The following is an 8,468-nucleotide window of genomic DNA, read 5'->3' on the forward strand; positions in this document are numbered from 1 at the left end:
ACAATTTGATGAGAGCCAGGCAGATAGGGTGACTATCACCTTGTGCTCCTGACCATACAATATAATATTAGAAGAGGCAGGTTTTTCAGTTTCAAATGCGAGCAATTAATTTCAGAACCACTGGATGAAATGTTAATATATATATCTGTAGAATAACATGCTGTTTCTCCACCCACTCTTTGTTTCTTTCCCAATGGCAGGATGAAGAGCCCAGAGCTTTTCCAGTTCCTATCAGTGGTCGCAGTACCAGTACTATAGATGGGCCAGTCTTGACTAAAAAGAGGGAGGCAACTGTGCCACTAGCAGCCAACTTTACAGCCAACAATCGGTTAGTAGGTCCATAGAAAACCATAATAAGAATGTAAAGGGGAAAAAAATTGTTTGGTTCCTACATATTGCAAGTACCTTTTAAGCTTTGTGCAATGTGGAAATGTTTGTTTTAACAGCATAAAGGCAAGTATTGTTTTTATATTGGTAAATAGCGAGACTGCCCCTCTAAACATTCTTCCATTTGCTCCCAATACTAACAGTATTCATTTTGGGTGACTGCCACACTTTCGGAAGGATGTGAGGATCCTTGAGAGGATGCAGAGGAGGAGATTTACCAGAAGGATTCCAGGGATGAGGCATTTTAGCTGCAAAGGTTATATTGGAGAAACTAGGGCTGTTCTTCTTGGAGCGAAGGGGTTTGAGGAGAGCTTTGATTGAGTTGTGCAGATTATGACAAGCTTAGAGAAGGTAGACAAAGAAAAACTGTTCCCATTAGCTGTTGCTACAAGGACTAGGAGGCACAGATTTGAGGTTTTAGGGCAAGAGATGCAGGGGATATGTGAGGAAGATCTTTTTTTATGCAACAAGTGGTAATTCCCTACAACTTGCTCCCTATGAGGGTGGCGGAAACAAAGACTATGAATGGATTCAAAAAGAAATTGGATGGGCACTTGCAGCACTACAGGGCTAGAGTGGGGGAATATTTTGTTTGCTCTACCAAGAGCCAGCATAGACTTGATGGGCTGAATGACCACCTCCTGTGCCGTAATGACTCTATGACAGGAACAATGCATCTTACTGTGGTGGCTATTAAGTGTGTTTATTCTCTTTTCAATGAGAAAACTGTGCCAACATGAGTTGGTTCCATGATTTAATCATTTTTGATTAATAAATTAAATGTTGTGCTGAAAAGTGTGAAATAACTTCGAGATTTGAAGTAGTATAATTTATCACAGAGGGCCAATTTTTATTATCATTTTTATTACATTAAGCAATTGATTCTTGTCTTATTGATTTCTTTTATGGTAGCCAGACTGACCAGCTTGATGGTGAAGCTCTTGCATTTATCGCCATGTCTGGGAGGTGAAATCTGGCTGCCAACTGCAGTCCTGTCAGCCTGCTCACATAGAAACTGGTGATCGTGACATGAGTTCTACTCCACTGTTATTTTAAAAAACAAAAGAAAGTTGTAGAATTGTGATATTATAGATCCTGCCACAAACAGAGCCCAATACTGCATTGTTTTCCTGGAGCTCAGTAGCTCCAGATTGGCCCTCAGAGTCAGTGTGCTGAATTAAAGCCAATTCGCATTCCCGCTGTTAATCACTATCCAGTCACCCCTGCTGCAAAGTGCCCCTCGGTGCCAGTTAAGAAGAGGATTGAGCGGAGCACAACGAATAAGTATGGGCAGGACGGGCATGAGAAAGTGGGGCGACCACATGTGTGGAGGACGAACACCAGTGTAGACAGTTTGTGAAGAATGGCTGCTTCCATATTGTAATTTCTATGTAAAGCTGATCTTGGATGATAATTTCATCACCTGAAAGGGTGGTACAATGTTTGTAATTATCTACCAGGTGAAATAAGGGAAGCTAAGACTGAGAGTTCAGAGTGGAATTGGGTGCTTAACTAGGTGAGCTAAAATAGCTTCAGAGGCCTAACGATTCTTCTGTGGTTTCTTGCTTTATTTTGATGACCTGTACCAGGTGACAGTGCTCCCACAAGTTTACCAATCAGGTGGTTCCCAATGTCATGAATAATTTTTGGTCGGTGTCAGAAATGCAAGGAATCAATAAATCATCTCACATGGTCTAGCTTATTTATCATAAATTGGATGAGAAAGTGAAATAAACATAGATGATTTAAGTATTAACTTGAATCATTAGTAGAGACGGTGGCGTCGTGGTATTGTCACCAGGGTAATGCTCTGAGGACCTAGGTTCGAATCCCATCATGGCAGATGGTGAAATTTGAATTAAATTTTAAAAAAAAAAATCTGGAATTACAAGTCTAATGATAAATCATTGTTGTAAAAGCCCATCTGGTTCACTAATGTCCTTTAGGGAAGGAAATCTGCTGTCCTTCCCTGGTTTGGTCTACATGTGACTCCAGACCCCACAGCAATGTGGTTGACTCTTAAATGCCCTCTGTTCTTTAGTTCTCAAGGGCATCTAGGGTTGGGCAATAAATGCTGGCAGAGCCAGCGACGCCCCGATCCCATGAATGAATAAAAAAAAAAATCCAGCACAGAAGGATACCATTTGGTCCAATGTCTGTGTGGCTCTGTCCAATTAGTCTCACTCACTTTGCTCTTTCCCATAGCCCTGCAAATTTCACCAAGTATATATCCAGTTCCCTATTGAAATTCTATTATGCTATTATGCCTCCAGCACCTTTTCAGACAGTGCCGATTGTAATAACTTGCTGCAGGGGGGAAAAAAAATCTTCTAATTTCCTCCAGGAGTTATTGCCAATTATCTTAAACTCTGCCTACTGCTTACCGATCATCCTACCAGCAGGAACAGTTTCTCCCCACCTACTCCATCAAAACCTCTCATTATTATCAACCTTCTCTGCTCCAAGGGGAACAATCTCAGCTTCTCTAGTCTTCCCACATAACAGAAGCCTATGTGTTTAATTACATAAATTCCCCATACCTGTGCAGTTTGTGGAATGGCTATTCATATCACTGTGACTCACTATGTGCATTTAATACAGGCTGTAACAATGCAAAAAATATTTCATGGAATTGAAATACCCCCATATTCCTGTGAATCAATAAATTAAAAAAAGACCAATGTGGTTATAAATAGATTTTTATGAAGCACATTGAAGTGCTATCTATTTATATTTGATTAAAGCAATTCTTCCTTATCTTGCTGTAAGTTAAAGTCCTATTGCAATAATTTGAGTCTGATGTAGAGCCAGAAAGTCAGAGCCGTAAGGCATTGGGTTGTATCTGCCAAACATTACAGTTTGCAATAGTAGCATTAAACATTGTGCACTTGAAGTGGGTTTTTTTCTGGTGCTTTAGTTTGTTGTGGTTCACGATGGTTGTAGTAGGATGGACAGATCATTGACAACTTTATAATGATGTGTTCATAATTTTCCCTTATTCTTGATTCTTTTTCTGCCCCATCCCGAAGTCCATGCCATCTTCTAAGTGCCTGGAACAGTGCAGCCTCTGGAAAACCCTTCCTTGACCAAGAGTGTGTTTAAACAGCTCTATTTTTAGTTAAAGAAAAACTTAAAATTCTTACTCCGATGTCTATTTTCTCTTTTTAAAAAAAAACAATTAATGTTGCTATGAGTGCATTAACATTACATATTGTTTCCTACATATTCCGAAGAAAATACATTTTTTGCCTTCCCTCCCTCCAGCCAAGCTCAGGATATCCTTTCAGTAAATATAGTGTTTGTGGGACCAATGTATATTGTTCCTGAATGTACAGATGGAACAGACCAATGGCAACTGGATTTTAATTACACTCTGCATTCTTCCTTGTGTTGATATGTAACAGTAATATAGTGTACCCCCCCCCACCCCGACCGATTGAATTTCTTGAGCTGCAACCCTGGCCACACCCTCCCCCACCTCCCATCGTGAGAAATGTTGAGAGCGGGCAGAATTGATTTAACCAAGTCGAGAGAGTGTAGACATGGCCAGGATGGGGTTTGTCAGCTCTTACCCTAATAATGTGACTTCATTGCAGGTTATCTTTCCTTCGTGGATGAATGTTTTTTGTCATGCTTTTCTTTCAGGAGCAACAAGGGAACAGTTGGGAATTCTGTCACAACAATGCTGCACAATAACTACTCAACTGTCGATAAACCTTTGACTCCAAAAAGCTCCAACCAGAAAGCAACATCTCTTAAGTAAGTTTAAGATTCTTGTTGGTAGCCAAAGTGATTCAAACGTCAACTTAAAATCCCACTCTATTCACTTATTTAGCAAACGATGTTTGAAACCATACACTGTATTGATGTACACAGCAGAGAATTTCACATTTCATTCTATAGTTACTCTTTGGAGCTCAGTTTCGTGCAGTGGGTTTTCTCAACAGGAAGGATACAGCTTTAGGGTTTGGTGGGCCAATGGTATTGTACCAATCCCCTTTAGAATAGTGGCAACAAGGAATCTCCAAAAGAATTGAATATCAATTTCAAGACAGATACCATGTTGATGTAGATGTAGACCCAACTTTGAGGGGGAAAATAATATCAACTTGCATATGGACTGCATACCCAAATTAAAGTTTATTTTTATTGCAGCCTGAAACAGAGAACCCAGAAGACCTATCTTGTATAAAAAATTTTAAAATTTGGTTTGTTATTGGAGCTTGTAATGAAGGCGATATGCTATCTATCCAGCATGGCCACTGGTGATATATAAAGAGCCTACCATGTATTTCATCTGTCACCTCTAGGTGACAGATGAAATACATGGTAGGCTCTTTATATAAGCTCGCTAAGTTACATTGGGCCCCGGTCTGGCAACACCTTGATTTTTAACATTCTCGTCCTTGTTTGGAAATCCTTCATGGCCTCACCCATCCCTGTCTCTGTAACCTCCTGCAGCCCTCCATGATCTCCCTGCTTCACCAATTCTGTGCCCTTTGCTCTTCCCTGATTTTCTTCAGCTGCATATGCCCTAATCTCAGGAATTCCCTCCCTAAACCTTTCTATCTTCTTACCTTCCAATCCTTCTTTAAGACAGTCTTTAAAATGTCCCTCTTTTGTCAAGGTTTTGGTCACCTCTCCCAATTTCTGCTTCTGTGGCTTGATGTTAACTTTTGTGTGATAATTACTCCTGTGAAGTGCTTTGGGATATCGTACTACGTTAAAGTGGTTATATAAATGCAAGTTGTTTGTTGTGTAGTATGTACATAAGGAAATAAGATGGCTGATCTGACCGATATGGCCTTTACTCCACTTTCCTGCCTGCCGCCCCCCCCCCCCCCCCCCCCCCCCCCCCCCCACCCCACCCCATAACCCTTGACTCCCTCACCAATCAACAATCTAAGTTTCTTTTCCCCTTGGTGGAGGGATCAGTAACCAGGGGGCATAGATTTAAGGTAAGGGGCAGGAGGTTTAAAGGGGATGTGAGGAAGAATTGTTTCACCCAGAGGGTGGTGGAAATCTGGAACTCACTGCCTGAAAGGATAGTGGAGGCAGAAACCCTCATAACATTTAAGAAGTATTTGGATGTGCACTTGCGATGCCATGGTATACAAGGCTATGGGCCTAGTGCTGGAAAATGGGATTAGAATAATTAGATACTTGTTTGACCGGCGCAGACTCGATGGGCAGAAGAGCCTTTTTCTGTGCTGTAGACCTCTATGACTCTATGACTCTTTCTGTTACTTCTATTTGATATCCCACGATCTATCTCCTGCTCTTTTTTTATTTGTTGCTTTTAACTAGCCACATGTCCTCCCCTTTACTTGTTCAAATGCAAGATTATATTTTTCTCTGCTTACTCATTAGTCAGTGGCTGGAAAATCTAGACTTGGAGTCTTGGGCTGGGGCAGGAGTTCTACTGACTCTCGGTGGAAAGTGTACCAGGATGTCAGGATTGTGCTTAATGATGTCATCCATGTTCATCGTGTCATTGTGCACATGAAAAATGGTCACTTGGGCATGGTACTGGGGAGCTCTACTGGTTAACAGTACTGGTTACTGGTAACAGTGCTGGTTAACATTCTTAAGTGGGTGGAGTTGCAGAGTGAGTGCAAGATCACAAACATCGGTATTTAGTTTGCGTGTACGGGTTTTGCACAAACAATGTCATGCAGCTTTGATGAATTTGCCCACCAGTATATGTTGGGCATCTTGTACATCTGCCACGTGAATTCAATTGCTGAATCCAGGAAATGGCACCATACCTTGTCATAAGTATTGGATGGAAGGGAAATTTTGAGAGATTATCTCACCAAAAATATGCCTAGTCACCTGTTGACAAAAAAACATTGGCAATTATGGAACAGTCCATGCCCCATATGAGAGCCAGGAACATGGCTGGCCCTGTGGAACCTCTGCCGGTGAATAAACATTTAGAGCTCAGCACATTTTTCTTTGTAAACAGCAGGTTCTATACCAATTACTTTCTGAGCAGTTTCCTTGCTGTAGGTTTCCTTAAGCACGTTCTGCATTAATTCTTTGTGCTATTAACTTAAAAGCATGTTACCTAGCTTCCTCTGATAGCTTGGTAGTTAATGAACTATGTAATGCCGACTCACATATATCAGAAAAGCACCATTTTAAAAAAAATACAGTTAATTTTTTTCTTGGGATAGATTGGTGCTGACAAGGTTGTGTTTATTATTGATCCATAGCTACCCTAATTAAACAGTTGGTGAGCCTTCAGTTTTGAACTTTCTTCAAAAGCAATTTGAACTGCTTTACTGAGTAGGCCACTTCACAGGACTATGTAAGCTGATAATTACTACATAATTGAGCCTATGTAACATGAATTTTCTCTGTCAGTTCACTTGTATGTTTTGGCTGCCATGTTGGATTCAAGTCCACCACTTCCATTTCATTTTCTCCCCCCTACCTTTTTGCTTCTTTTCTCTCTATCCCTCCTAGCCCCCTCTCTTCTTCATCTTGGCTTGTTTCATTCCTTTCCTTCTGGGTTCCCTGCCCTCCCAAATCCCTTCAGCACCCCTTGAACTTCCTGCTCTTCTACTGCCATCCCAGGCATGATTCTTTCTTGGATAAGCCTACAGATTTCCCCTGTGCCCCTCTCAGCATCCTCCAAAGGGCCCATTTAAGTGCTCACCACTGCCTCCTTATGAGCAGCAGCCCCAATGTGTCATCCCACTCTCTTACTGCCCATTGTGTCCACTGGAGGGCTAATCTTGTCCATCTATCATGTGGCTTCCTTACTCATCTCAGTGCTGACCCTGTGGACTCTGCCAGTGGATCAGCTATCACCACACCTTTCCGTCTCCCTCCAGAATGCCTGTTCATTTGAATACAAAACCCTTGCCTGTTTATTGAACAGCAACATCATGGCATCAGTGCATTAAGTTGGAACTTGGCGCATGCCCTTTATGGGAAAGAACTGTCAAAATTCATTGTTCGTGCTCATTTGACGAGAAAGGCCATTTGAGTGAAGCATTGGCAGGGGTGGTTACCGGTGCCTATAGGCTAGTACCGCAGCATGAGCTACTCTTAATGCTTTCTCACAAATTAAGATTTGAAATGGTCATCTGTTTTGTGTACACAGATTCTAAAGGAGATATGTCTGAGTGTTTGTATTTTTCGACAGCAACATGATTAAGGTGCCAACTAATGATGAGAATAGCTTGGACCAGAACTCCTTTAAGAAGTCACAAAAAAATCTATCCAGTAATAACGTTGTAACAAGAAACAACACCAGCATGTTGAAGAAGAAGAAGGAGGTGACTGAGGAGGAAGCGGAAAGGTCAGTTTTAACATTTGCTCATTGTGTTTAAGAAGCCGTTGTGATTTATGATGCATAAAACCACCTCAGAATCTACGTTGTAATTCCTAGCTACATTACAGCTGGGGTGTTGAATCTTTGCCCATGGAGACCATGAAATTTCACCCTCAAATTCCATTTACGCTTGCCTTTCTAAATGTGATTTATCCTGCTTGAATTTTGTTAGCCTGCAGGATCATTGGTAAATAAATCCTAGTTCAGAACGCCAAAGTCTGTTAATATTGATTACTTGAAATACATAGAGACTCATGAGAGCAGATATTGAAACTATGTGACTAATGGGAAAAAAAGCTGAATACACCTGACTTGCAGGATCCAATTCTGGCTTCTTGCATATCCCTGGTTTTTATCGTTCCACTAGTGGCGGCCATCCTTTCAGCTTTCTTAAGCTCCAGGATTCCCTCTCGAAACCTCTCCACCCCTCTCTGCCTTTCTCTCTTCCTTAAAACCTATCCCTTTGGCCAAGCGCATCTCTTTATGTGGCTTGGGTCGCATTTTGTCTGATAATGCTCTTGTGAAGTGGCTTTAGACGCTTTTACTATGTTAAAGGCGATTATATGGTTGCAAGTTTTTGTTATATGTCACTGTTCTTTTAAGTAAACTCTCTTTGTTAGGATTGTACCAGTTGCTTGATTCACTTGAGACTGAATCCAAAAATTGTAGACAAGGGGACACAGGAAATGACGTTCTTCATACTGTCAGGTTTAAGGCACTTAAAAGTTTTTGCAAC

General features: G+C 41.2%; 1 pseudogene across 1 annotated transcript; it reads left to right on the forward strand.

Annotated features, from left to right (window-relative positions):
- Positions 1-200: 200 nt before the first annotated feature.
- LOC144678491 (centrosomal protein of 131 kDa pseudogene) lies at positions 201-8,054 on the forward strand (annotated as a pseudogene). Its single transcript, XR_013576114.1, has 3 exons — positions 201-328; positions 4,033-4,146; positions 7,544-8,054. The product of XR_013576114.1 is annotated as a centrosomal protein of 131 kDa pseudogene (transcript).
- The last annotated feature ends 414 nt before the right edge of the window (positions 8,055-8,468 follow it).

This window comes from Cetorhinus maximus, unplaced genomic scaffold, assembly GCF_964194155.1.
Source record: "Cetorhinus maximus unplaced genomic scaffold, sCetMax3.hap1.1 HAP1_SCAFFOLD_4429, whole genome shotgun sequence".
In the NCBI taxonomy this organism is placed as follows: Eukaryota; Metazoa; Chordata; class Chondrichthyes; order Lamniformes; family Cetorhinidae; genus Cetorhinus; species Cetorhinus maximus.